This window comes from Manacus vitellinus, unplaced genomic scaffold (genome assembly GCF_001715985.3).
Source record: "Manacus vitellinus isolate BGI_N305 unplaced genomic scaffold, ASM171598v3 scaffold_30_pilon, whole genome shotgun sequence".
NCBI classification, from domain to species: Eukaryota; Metazoa; Chordata; class Aves; order Passeriformes; family Pipridae; genus Manacus; species Manacus vitellinus.
Window position 1 is genome coordinate 7,408,647 of NW_021940291.1, and position 8,908 is coordinate 7,417,554.

The 8,908-nt window shown below is 38.7% G+C and overlaps 1 long non-coding RNA gene across 1 annotated transcript; it reads right to left on the reverse strand.

Annotated features, from left to right (window-relative positions):
• Positions 1-780: 780 nt before the first annotated feature.
• Positions 781-8,521, reverse strand: LOC108640297. Its single transcript, XR_001921078.2, has 4 exons — positions 8,057-8,521; positions 4,612-4,721; positions 1,992-2,058; positions 781-866 (listed from the first exon to the last, which is right to left on the reverse strand). It is a non-coding gene; the product is annotated as an uncharacterized LOC108640297 (long non-coding RNA).
• Between the last annotated feature and the right edge of the window lie 387 nt (positions 8,522-8,908).

The window sequence follows — 8,908 nt, forward strand, 5'->3', positions numbered from 1 at the left end:
AATCACAACTCTATTTGAAGTGCAAAGGGGCTGAAAATAAAGCTACTTCCAGTGTTACAAAATTCTATTTTTTTTTTTCAAAGCCTTTTTCTCCTTCTTCTTTTGAAGGAGTGTCAGTCATGGCTATATGTTCATGGGGGAGATCTACAAAAGTATCCACAGGCTGAGTTCAGCCAAGTATCCAATGAACCTGCAGTGAGACAACTATCACCGGTACCTACACCCACGATGAATATTCAGATTTTAACTGGATGGGTTTTATTCTAACTGGACTTCTTTACTCAAAACCTCTATCAGCAAATAAAAGATCACTTTCTGAAACCAGAGGAATTCTTACCACAAAACTGTTTAGCGAGATAATGTTTCTAACCATTTTTTAGTAACGTAATTCAGCAATTTAAAATATCCATATAACTTGAGATACAGCTCCCTGCTCAGCCAAACCCATGACTAAATATGACACATCTTGTTCCAACAGATTCACAGAGCACATCATGAGAATACTGTAGCAGCAACTTTCTATACATCTATTATCTGATGTATTATACATGTTGAAACTATTTTTAGTTGTTTATATGAGTATCATAAGGAATGCAGAATTCTAAGAAGAATCTCCGTGACAGTTTCTGAAAAGAAACTATTTCCTGAATTAACAGTTAAAGATTCTGACCTATTCAGGGTACAGTTGGTCCTCCCTTAAAAAATTACTCAGTGCCTCACCATGCAGGTATAATTTAACATATTGCAAACATCAAGTAAAGAATGACTACTTACCTAAAGTAAGGTTTTAAGAGATATTTTCCTTGATAATGTCCACAATTGTCAATGCCATACACAACAAGTATCACTGCTTAAAAGAATATTATCTGCCCAAAAAGAGATTTAAGAAAAACAACATACATTAAGGAAAATAATAAAAGAAGAAGTTAGAAAAAGACAATTTTTTTTGACCACTAGGTTGCTCAAAAACATTAATTACTAGAATAAATGACCTTCACTTGAACTACTCTCCATACTTTCCTAATTGTTTATAATGATCTAGTTCAGTCCCACCAGAATTAGGTGAAAGCAGCTCAGTGTCTACATGCTGAAGTCCTTAGTGTTAAACTGAGATCTTATCCTTCTGACTGTTCACTTCAAAGTGCTACCAAATTAATTGCAAAGGCTTTATAAAAAAATAAGGCATAAATAAGGCAGCTCTTTCCATAAGGCTGGAGCATCTATCAGGCTTTTGAGGAACAGCTTAACATCTGCTTACAAAAATAGAGGAATAAACTCTCAAAGTTATTAAACTTACTACAGGAATACCTAAACATCCACATTTCAGTATGTTAATTGAAAAAAGGAAGAATTTCGACTCTGAGAATGTTACTACACAAGCAACAAAATACTATTTCTATGTAAGAACTCTATGAAAGGCAGACCAAAATTAGCAAGCAGATAAGCTGGCATAGTGGAAGGGAGCAGAAGTGCAGAAATGTAAGAATGACAGCCCATTTTCTGCATTGTGATAGTAACTTCCCCAAATTAAAAAAAAAAATCTCTTGCCTTCTCTATTTCCTGCATGTTAGCTTCACCTTGCCTGTTTAATTAGGAATGCTTCTGCCATCAGTACTTAACCAAATCTGTTTATGCCCATCTGCTTAACAAATTCCACTTTCACTGTTGTTCAATGAAGGAAGTCAACCCCAATCAGGCACACAAAATCTGATAGAGATCACAAAAGCAGAGCAATGAAGCTGCACTCCTCATTGATCCTTTCTCTGGATCCCTCTGATAGGAATACAATGTCTTCCCATCTCTTCCCAACCCGTGAGAAAACACGTGGCTTTCCTTTCACCGGCAACACTGAACCTGACATCTACAGAAACTGGGATCTGAAATGACTGTATTTTACACACTGAACAAAGTGCATTTAATCTCTTATCCTTCCTTGAATATTTATTTGCACTTTCAAACCCAGTAGAAGTCAGTCTAGAAAACACAAATACCTCATTATCTGAATAACGAGGTCTTCAGACAGTGAAAAGTAAAGCAGCTGGAGTATTTCACCAAGACCTAGAAAAGAGAGGGCAAAGTTAAGAGAAGAGCAGCTTTCCACTGTTCTGTTGGGAGCTATGCCTTAAAATATTTAAGAAGGTTACATCTGAAAGTTTAAAAAAGAATATACGGGTTCTTGCTAGATGAAGGAAAAGGATCGTTTTCCCTGCATATAAATGAAATACTGAATTTCAAAGTAATATAGAGCTCTGTAGAAAATATGCAAGCACAACTAAATAAGAGCCTTATTTAAATAGCTGCATTGTTTAAATCAAAATCAAGCAGGAATTCTTTTGAAGGAAAATAAACTAATTTGCCATAAAAATAAGATATTAACAAGACAAGTAAAATACTTTCATAATATTTTTATTATTTTTGGACTAGTGTTGATTTTATTTTTTTAATAGCAAGAACACACAACATTTCTTTGTCATACTTTAAACTCCTTTAAATTTGCTAGACCAAAATCCAACAAAGTTTCATTCATTTCAACTTTCTGCTCTCTTATTCCCCTTTCCCAAAACCAAAGTCAAAACACTACTAACTACACAGAAACACAGACTTGCTAGGCAGTCCTTGAAAATAAATACATTTTAAGAACAGTCTAAATATAACCTGCTCTAAGTTACTGAAGGGCTTCAATGATACCCATGATGCCCACATCATGGTACCAAGGACACTTCCTAAAATGTCATAAAAGAACAGCATAAAGGTTCTTCTATGATGCTGAACAAATCCTTCCCTCTTTAACTGACCTTTCTTTCCAGTTACAGAACATTAACATTGAAACACGGTCACCAAACTTCAGCTATTCAGCTAAGAACCTAATTAAACTATTCCCATTTTAGAAATTACAAAAAGCTATAATCTTACAACACATCTTAACTGGCTGATGTTGTAGAATGGAGGAGAGAGGCCCCTGGGCACCATTGTACAGAAGGCTCAGGGAGAATACAGACCTCAGTAAGGTAAATCAGGTATTCTTTATCTCTGCCAGAGGTGTAATAATTTCAGTATAAGAGCACACTTCTTTAGAACCCACTCACTGCATTCTACTATACTGAAATAAATCAGCCTTAACAACTACCACTGAATCCATGCACATTCCTTTTAGTTTGCTCAGCAATGGAACAACAAAGATGTTTCAGTCTTATTAAATTCCTGGTGGGTTTTCTTTTTTTCCCACCCTCTTTTCTGGCACTGGATTCATGTCTGATGTTCTGGAAAATTCAGCATCTGAATCACCTTTCACTGTATAGAAACAGGATTAATTAAGCAGTATCTGAGCACAGTTTACATCTCATTAAGTATCTGTGACTTGGTGAAATCACGATTTTCCCTTTCCTGTGAAAATACTACACCTGCAGGAAGATGTTTAGTGGACTCAAATGTTTACATATGCTTAGAAAATATGTGAAAATGTCACCAGTACCTTCTAGTGAGGAAAGCACTCGTTATCACTTGTTTTAGTTCTGCAAGGCAATCTGAGGTCTAGTCACTGAGTCAGTCTGCAGACACTTCCCTACTTAAAGAAGAGGTGGCTAAGGCTGAAGAGCTGAGAAAAGTCTCTGTTTGCATTGCACACTCTCATGTTGAGGATTTTCTCTTTCCCATCTCACTGTCACGCCGCAAGGAGAAACCCCAAATCTCTTCACCACAGGTTTCTCTGTTCCAAGACCCCTGAGAAAACTGTAAAACACCTCTCCAGCACAGGGGAAGAGAGGTGGGAGGTGGGGAAACAGCTTCAACTTCTATGTTTGTCTGTTAAAGTTTTGTTTACCGAGGATTACTGGCAAAAACAACTTCTGGATTTAAAAAGCTCTTGCCTATGATCAAAACTACCGAAAACCAAAGCAACGTGCAAACTTGTGTGACAAGCTCCCTTATCCCATAGGCTTCCTCTGCTGAATGCAAGGCCTGAGCTTTAGGTTTTCATTCCCAGTCCTGCTGGCCTGGGTGACAAAAGAGACACTGTGCTGCTGTACAGCTGTTTATTCCAGCAGCACTGGCGACTGGTAAACAAGGAACAGAGACGTCCTTATGCCATTTCCTGCTCTCCTCAAACCTCGCCCCAATTCCACCACCAAAACAGCTCCCAGCAGAGTCCCAGACCTCCTGTTTGCAAGGTGTCTCACACCTACAGCTGCCTCTGGGATTCGCTACGTTACGTTCAGTTTTCTCAGCAACAAGGCTTTTGTGATAAAGAAAGGAGGCAGAGATGGGTTTGTGCACTTGATATTAAAGTTTTAGTGTTTTTATAATAGTATTATCAATGTCTACTGCAGTATCAGGAAGTAGCTTTACTGCTTTTGCCTTCTGTCCTATAAAGGCACATGGGGAAATGTTTTGGTTCTTCCCACAATGTTGCTGGATACAGAAATAAAACAAAAAAAACCAGCTGGACAGTATCACGCTTATTATTTATGATGTTTATTCCTTTTATGATCAGCATCATGGCTATCCATGCATCCCCCCATGCACATGGAGTCTCTTTCATTTTGTAGAGATTAGATTTAATTTTCTCTACTTTTCCCTTTGTCTCCCATTATTTTCCAGACCTTTTGGATTTACCTTTCACTTTGTTACGTCCTTTTCTGGGCAGTTCTTTAACATCATGCCAACCTTCAAATTTACATAAATTAAGCAAGTTTATTTCCTTCTTTCAGGTTTAATTTGAAGAGCTGAGGAAAAGAGAGAAGTCTTGAAATTAATGTGAAAAAAATCCAGTATATGTAGTAACATGCAAAATTTGAAATGTCATGAATTGCATCGTGCATGGTAAAGTCTAATGTTCCCATGCACTCATGTCATGCTGTTCCCACACTTGAAATTTCCATGTTCTTTTCACGTGCTTTCTGATGACATAACCATCCCTAAGCACAAGGAAACATTGCTAATACACTGTTAGAGCACACTATTAAAATAAAAATAGTATCTCTGCAGACCCAAAGAGATGTTAAGCTGCTCACATCAACCCTCTTAGCACAGTGATAGAGGATGGTGCTCTCAAGAAAATGTCATTTAAAAAAACCCAGCAACTTAAGGTTAAGACATGCTAAAAATCCAAAGAAGAAAGGACATAGAGCTGCAGTTAACAATTCACAAAAGGATTCTAACATCTAACTACTTCTAATGTACAGACACATCCAGGTTACAGCAGAAGAGATTGCCTGTGCTACTCTCAGGTTTGAAAACCAGAAATTTCCTTCTCTGCATTCAAAATACCTGCACTTATCAATACTCTATCTCAAGATTGGCATATTTGATACAAAACTCTAAGTTCTGCTATTTCAGCTGTGACAGACTATGTTTGCTAAGTAGAAATAGGTAATGCTAATAAGTAAAGCTACTTCTCTCTTAAAAATGTAAGAAAATGCAAAATAGCTAATGAAATGTAAGTGGATAGTTCAAAATCATAAATCCCAGCTACCTCCAAGATTCAAGGCTGCAGCAACACTCAGATACCCTGAACATCTCATGTATTTAAACATTAAGTTACAGAATTCTGAAATGTACTGAAGCAAATAGTCATGAGAACAGGACCAAACATAACTATGTATTCAAAATCAAACTTCTCATACCTCCAGACTTTTTATAGAGATGAAGTGAGCACTGAGAAGGAAGTGCCTTGCTTTTTTACTTCGTATCTGGCTCTTTAGTCCTGCCTGTGAATGTCCCCCAGGTATTACGGTTTTAACATGATTTCTTCATACTGTATATTAGTACCAAACTAACTCTGTAGCTGAAACAACATCTTACCTAATTACTGTTTTACAACACAACATTGCCCAGAAAAAAGTCATTAAGCAATCCAAGTGCACCGAGTGGCATCATTCTCAGTCACATGATGGATTTTAAATAGCCAGCGCAGCACTAGTAGCCAGTAATTACTCTGAAATTTCCATAAATAATCACTTCCATTGGAGCTTTTAAAAAAATTGCATGTCCACTTTAATTCTTACTACATTCATTTTTTCCCCTTTGTCAACTAAAAAGAAAAAAAACACAGCTAGTTACTTCATCCTAAGGTAAAGCTATGGTTTAAGTAGCCAAAGGGCCAGAATCAAACTAGCAGTGAGGCTCTGAGAATTGTTTCTTATACCACGGATTTATTTCCAAAAATTAAATCACAAAAACATCTTCAAAACACCTTTTCATGAACGTAATTTTTATTAATTTTACATAGGAATTCTTGGTTTTGTTACCTGTTTACTAAAAGCTGCCCTTTCAATTTTCAGAAGAGGTGCTATAAAATTGCTCTTTCTGCTGAGGAACACACAAAAGGATCCCCCTAAAGATCCTGTTAAATCTAGTTTGGTTGTACAGAAATATGGCAATCAAAGAGGATAATAGTTCTTGTACATGACTGCAGGCAATAACTCCCATCCCCAAGGCTGCCAAGAACATGACTGGTATTATGAGGCAGTTAAAGCTTCATTAACCTCTTCATGCCTGAAACACATACATCACATTAGTGCTATCCTGAATAAATTCAAAGACATGAAAATAAATTACATGGGAATACAAAAAGCAGATTAACAAAAGACAGGGCACTATAATTTCAGCCTGTGTCTGAAGGGGTAGCCATAAGGGAGAACAGACTAAAGAATGGTCACTGTATTAGCAAAAAAAATTGCATTTAGAAGAGTATGTTATAGTCAGGCTTTTATTTTTCCTCAAATTCAGAGGTCAGAACAGATAAAAAAATCTAAAAGACAAATATGACCGAGTTGATGATCTTCATTTATAATTCCTTGGGCAGTACTGACAATAACCCCCTGATGATCTGAGCCTTCCACTTTCCCCATTTCAGAAACCCTCCTAGAGTTAAAAAAAGAAATCTACCATATAACCCAGATCTGGGATGCAGAGCAGGATGGGGGCTTTATTGTATATGCAAGTTTTATTGTATGTGGAAGCAAACCTAGAATATCAAAAAAAGTTTCTGGATATTTTTGGTTGACTCTACAGCATTCCCATCAGCAAGTCTGGAATTTGGTTTCCAGTAAGTACTTCCATTGCTGGTGCCATCAAAAGCACAGCTCTATATGCCTGTTAGTATTTAAAATTGTCTTGGGCTGCTTAATGTAAATCTTTTGTTACCATAAGGAACACAAACCCAGCATATATGCAAAGGCACAGGGCATGAAAGGCACACATTTCCAGCACAAGGAAGGGCACAGATTAAATCTATATGTAAAACACTGTGGTGGATATTGCAGTACCCAGCCTATCATTACATCTATGAGCTTGGCAGTGAGACCCTTCTGATTCACACACCCCTGCATTCCATGGATGCACCCCACATTACTAACCAGCCAAACAAAAAACCCCAATGAGCCCTTCTTTAACACCAGCATGTAAAAGAACCCTCTGCTGAAGAGTTAAAGCATCATGAAAGGGTTTGGATTCAGTTGAAATGATCTTGAATTCATCTCTACCTATGTGGACACCTCTGGTAGACCTGCTTACATCTAACAGGCCCAATTCACAAGCCTGGTTTAAATCACAGGTGAGAGGCAAATGGGTACTCATCTAACTTATAACAGCTGGTACAACTCATTGCAAAAAAGCAACAGTATAAAAAGAAATTTACTTCCCACACTTGACAGCAAATAGAAGATTCAAATTAGCACAAATGTCTTCAGCCAAGCCTTCCAGTAAAAATACTGAGGAAACACAACAGCTCTCCAGACACATTTATTCACAAAGGCAATGACGACAAGCAAGGACAGCAGTTACAATTTTTTTTTATTATTTTTCCCATATTAATTCAGTTCAATCAACAGATAAGTTCCAAACATTTAAAAGAAAAAATCCACTAAAAAAATTAAAATTGAGATATACGTGTGACCAAAATTACTGACTTTAGAAACTACATTCTTTCTTAAGACTCTCACCACCAGTGCTTTGCCTTCCTCTTTCACCCAGGAGAGACTCCCAGTCCTACAGGACTACTTTATCTGTGGAGACCCCACACACTGACAACTACTTACAGTCAGGTCTGAATACAAACCACAACAGTCAGAAGCCAGCAGCATTTCCTTAAATATGACCCAAGCAAGACAGGAGACAACTTGCTGGGAGATTTCAAAGGGCATTTTACCAACGTCAGGATACTCTGTACACAAGTCCCTGCCCTGCCTGACTCACGCTGTGTCCACACTGCCATTCCCTGCATTTGTCCTGTGACAGCATTCCCACTGCCAGAGCTCCAGTGCTGGCAGCTGCTCCAGACCGGCAGCTGACATTTTAAATGCTATGTAAGACCTCTGGCAGCTCCCTTGGCTGCTGCCAAAGGTAAAGCTACATTAATTAATGTAAGAAAGAGCTCAGCAAGCCCCACAGCAGAGTAGCCCTTAAAGCCTGGGAAGGCTGCATATGATCAGGAGACAGCCTGTTGCAAAAGGAGGACAAGGTTGAGCTCGGAGAGCTACGGGGCCACAGCAGGTTTTAGACCAAGCCTCCCACCAGCTCTGCACAAACAGCCTAAAAGCTGCTTTAGAAAGGTCTCACCACAGGCCACCCTGAGCCCCTACCAATGTGGGGGCACAGACCAGGAGCAGGGAGCTGCAGCACTGCAGACACGTGGCTCTCCTGGGATTGACGGGAGAGAGCCCTGGCACGAGAAATGACTGCAGATGAAGAGAAACTCCCGTTCCCCTCAGCGACCCTAAACCAGTTATAAAATAACCAGGTCTGCCCCAATACTCCTCAAAATACAGAGTTCCTCCCATCGTCAGTGGAAGAAATTTATTAGTGAAAGCACAGAGCAAAGCAGAGAGAGTGGTGTCAGGCACTGTCAGTGAGCTCCATTCATGGAGGAACGGGAAGATGGGTGACAGCCCCCTCCTGCTCTCCACCCCTG